At 45.8% G+C, this 4620-nt stretch overlaps 2 protein-coding genes across 2 annotated transcripts in view; both read left to right on the top strand.

The window, feature by feature from the left end:
• Positions 1-4620, top strand: part of BRAP (BRCA1 associated protein) — a 91781-nt gene that overhangs the window by 10729 nt on the left and 76432 nt on the right. The window lies entirely within an intron of this gene.
• The window catches only part of LOC308492226 (uncharacterized protein), a gene marked incomplete at its 5' end in the record, with an annotated part of 73647 nt that overhangs the window by 41044 nt on the left and 27983 nt on the right, over positions 1-4620 (top strand). The gene's annotated exons all lie outside the window — the stretch shown is intronic.

Genomic DNA, 4620 nt, shown 5'->3' with positions numbered 1-4620 from the left:
CCCCGGCGCGGCCGCCAATGGGCAGGCGCGGGGCGGGGCCCGGGGGCGTGCCCACCACCGCCTCCTCGCCCGGGCCGAGCTGCCGCGAGGCTCCCAGCCGCCGGGGCCTGCGGGGCGGGTTTGGGTCGGGACTGGGGGCCGCTGCCCTCGGCTGATGCCCGCCACCCGAGCGCCTGCTGTGCCCCGCGCCGGCCCCCGCGTAGCGAAATGAGCCGACCTCGCGCGTTCGGCGCGCACGGGTTGAATCTTTAATGTGTGCAGGCCTGAACCAGAGTGACCCTGGCCCTCCTGACTTCCAGGGGGCTTACGCTCTAGTAGGAGAGACTTATCTTTAACCAAACACGAGATGATTTCAAGAGTGACAGGGCTGTGAATGAAATGAATACAGTAAAGATATGGTCGAGGCAGAGTGTACGGGTTCTAGATCCCGGAGTCCGGCAGTGACACGTGAGACCTAAATTGTAAGTGTCTTACAAAGATCTAAAGGAGAGCCTTTCAGGGAGCGAGAACAGCAAGTGCAAGGGCCTTAAGATGGAACCACGCTGGCATGTGTTAGAGAAATGGAAAGAATGGGGCCCAGTGAACAAGGGGAGAGTGAACAAGGAGAGGTGACATGGGCAGTATCAGGGCCTTTGACACAGTGGTGAGGAGTTTAGAATAGGATGGCTCGTTTAATTTGTATCTTAAACTTACCAGTGTCTCATTCTGTGGAGAATGGACTACAGGAAGGTGGGAAATAAGGATCTTGCAAACTGTTTTATTCCATGGACATTCCAGGGCTGGGCACCCAGGGAGGATGCAGGGAGGAATGAGAGGACGTTGGACAGGAAGGGGCCTGGGTACCGGGTCAAATGTGTGCATTTCAACCAGATACCTAACTATCAGCAAAAGCCACAGGAGGAGGCGATGAAACCTGGCAGGTTGGGCTGAGCTGTGCAAAGATAAGTGTGCTTTAACAGCAGAGGAGCAGAGGAAAGGGACGCATCTAAACAGCAAGTGTCTGGGCTTCTGTTTGAGGCTGGAGCCCCTGAAGCTGACACCAAAGCCGTTGACCAAGGCCCAACTATGAAATACCAGATAAGGTGTTAATCCACAGTCCAAAAGGAACCAACAGAGAGAAAGAGACTTAGTTTTGTTGTGTTTTGCTTTGAAGAACTAATACTTCAAAAGGATATCATAGTAGTTAACAGAGCTGCCACAACAGATAAGCCAAGACATTCCAATGGCTAAACACAAAGTCGCTGCTCACTTTGTGACACAAATATCGCCCCCCAGGCAGGAACTCAGGGACCCAGTCTCTTTCCTTAGTGTGACTCTGAGGTCAACACCTGATTCCCAGAGTCACAACCAGAGGAGAAAAAAGCATTAAGGATGGCACATGGGAAGGTTTTATGGGCTGAGTCTGTTTCTTTATCCAGACATCAGTCTGGTGGGCATTCCTCCATATGTAGGAAGGAGGCTGGGAAGCGAGTGGAGCTGTGTGCCCAGGAAGGAAGGGAAAGCAGTTTGGAGGTCCTCTGCAGAGGTACACGATCTCCCTCTCTTCTCTGAATGCAGCACTCCTTCCCCAAGACAGCTTTCTTTTTTCAGTTAATAATGTGGGGGGGAGGTGGCTCTACAGCAGCACACAGGGAAAGTGTCCCCTTTCTCCTTAACAGATACATAGAATTCCATTGGTGCATGGAAATGAATTTCCCATGGATGGACATTTACGTGGTTTCCAACCTTTTCCCATTGCCAACAGTGCTGAGATTTATATCTTCAACTTACTTGAGAAATTCATAGAAATGGACCTTCTAAGTCAAAGGATAGTTACAGTTTAATTATAGATACTGTTATATTACCCTTCATAGAGTTTTGATTAATTTACACCCCATGCCCTGTCGTGTCTGGGTTTCCTCACACCCTCACCAACATAATTTATGAGAATTCCTGTAACTCTGCTAATCAGAAAGGTGAAAAATAACAGTTCACTCTCGCATTAATTTGCATTTCTCTTCTTAGGACTGAGCTTGAGCGTCTTGGCCTGTATGAAGTTGTGTTCTTCCTCTGCCACAAGCTAACTGTTCATGTCCCTATTCGTTTTCCTATTAGACTGGTTGTCTGTTTCTTTAAAATTGATTTATAGATGCTTTATATCTATCTCTCTCTATATATACATATATATCAAGGCAATAAACGTTTGGTCTGTCATATGTAGTGCAAATGCTTTCTGCCAATCCTCATTTATCTTTTTACTTAGTTTATGCCTTTTGTTTTGGGAGGGGGGTTGTTTGTTTATTTTGGGGGGGGAGGTTTCTAGTCAATGCTTTCTTTTATGCCTCCGGCTTTTATGTCATACCTAGAAAGGCTTTTCCACTCTGAGATTATTTAAAATTGTTCTCTTACTTTTTTTCTAGTACTTTTTTTTCAACTTTGAGATATAATTGACATGTAACATTGTATAAGTTTAAAGTCCACAACATGTTGATTTGATACATTTATATAATGCAACATGATTACCACCTTGGCACTAGCTGACATCTCCATCACGACACATAATTACCATTTCTTTTTCTTGTGAGAACGTTTAAGACCTACTCTTATAGCAACTTGCAAGTATATAATACTGTATTGTTAACTATAATCACCCTGCTGTACATTAAATCTCCGTAATCTATTCATCTTATAACTAGAAATTTCTACTATTTGACCAACATTCACTCATTTCCCCCACGCCCCAACCCCTGGTAACCACCATTGTACTGTGTCTATGAGTTTGGCATTCTCAGATTCCACATATAACTGGGGTCGTACAGTATTTGTCTTTCACTACTAACTTTTCTCATTAGCATAGCACCCTCACGTTCCATCCATATCGTTGCAAATGGCAGGATTTCTTTCTCATGGCTGACATATTCCGTGATGTGTCTATACCATACCTCTTTATCCATTCATCTGGTGGTGGGCACTTAGTTTGTTTCCCTGTCTTGGCAAATGTGAGTAATGCTTCAGTGAACACGGGCGTGCAGACATCTCTTCGAGATCCTGATTTCATTTCCTTTAGATAGATACGGATTGCCTGATCAGACGGTAGTTCTATTTTTAATTTTTTGAGGAATGTCCATACTGTTTTCCATAGTGGCTACACCAATTTCCATTCCCACCAACATTGCCGGAGGGTTCTCTTTTCTCCGGTCCTCGCCGACACTATTATGGCTTGCTTTATTGATGACAGCCATTGTCACCGGTGTGAGGTGCTAGCTCATTGTGGTTTTGATTTGCATTTACCTGATGATTCATGATGGTGAGCCTCTTTTCACGTACCTGTGGCCGTTTGTATGCTTTCTTTGGAAAAATGCCTATTTACTTTCTCTGCCCACTTTTAAATCCGGTTATTTGTGGGGTTTTTGTTTGTTTGTTTGTTTGTTTTTGCTATTGAATTGAGTTCTTTATATTATTTGGATATTAACCCCTTATCAGATATGTGGTTTGCAAATATTTTATCCTATTCCATAGGTTGCCTTTCATTTTGTTGATTTTTCTTTTTTAACTTTTATTTAAGTGTGTTTTTCCAGGACCCATCAGCTCCAAGTCAAGTAGTTGTTTCAATCTAGTTGTGGAGGGCACAGCTCACAGTGGCCCATGTGGGGATCGAACCAGCAACCTTGCTGTTAAGAGCACCGCGCTCTAACCAACTGAGCTAACTGGCTGCCCCTACCCAAGATTTTTAAGCCCGGAAGTGATGAGTTTGCATGTGTGCTTTTGAGGGATCCTTCTGGAGACAGCATGGAAAATCGGTTATATAGAGAGGAGACAGGCAGGAAGCGGAGAACTGGCATGAGAGATGATGAGGACCTGGTTAGAAGCAACGGGGATGGCTGGGCAGGAGAGCATGGAGGTGGAAGTGACGGGTGGCTGTGTGGAGATGAGGGTGAAGGAGTGGAAGATGGTGCTGAGGTTTCTACCCTCTACTGTACAGCAGGAAGGGGAAGCCAGGAGAAGCAGTAAATTTGTTCGTGGGGAAGGGAAGGAGAAATGTGTTAGCTTGTAGATATTCATATATGTTGAGATAGTGTGCAGTGACAGGCTTGGGTCCCATAGGTTGTGTGTCTTGGTATATAGAACACGTTGGTTCACAGGTTCATTTATTCTAGTTTGTTCGTCTATGGCGCTCACCATCCCCCACCAGCAGCTTTCTTGGCCTCCCAGTTTTGGGGGCCCAAAACTTGCGGGAGTCAAGGAATCAAACCGGCAACCTTGTGGTTGAGAGCCCACTGGCCCAAGTGGGAATCGGACCGGCAGCCTTTGGCATTAGGAGCACGGAGCTCCAACCGCCTGAGCCACCGGGCCAGCCCTTCAATCTGTTTTCTTGCTCTTAACTAAATCTTTGTTCAGATTTTTAAAAAATCTTTTTCTCCAGGTCCAACTTTCTATTATTCACCACAGCCTCTTGTCTATGGACTCATTGCCAGAATTGACAGTGACCGAAATGGAATATCCTTAGAGGGCAGAAGAGTGAGCAGGGGAAGAAACTAAGCAAGCAGAATATAACTTCTTTTGAGGATGCTGCATAGGGGAGATGCTTCGACGTGGATAAATGGTTCCTCCTCACAGCTCTGAGGTCCTGGGGAAGGCACC

This window comes from Rhinolophus hipposideros, assembly GCF_964194185.1.
Source record: "Rhinolophus hipposideros genome assembly, chromosome: 24".
Classification (NCBI taxonomy): domain Eukaryota; kingdom Metazoa; phylum Chordata; class Mammalia; order Chiroptera; family Rhinolophidae; genus Rhinolophus; species Rhinolophus hipposideros.
The sequence above is the reverse complement of the archived record's forward strand: the minus strand, read 5'-3'. Positions and strand labels throughout refer to the sequence as shown.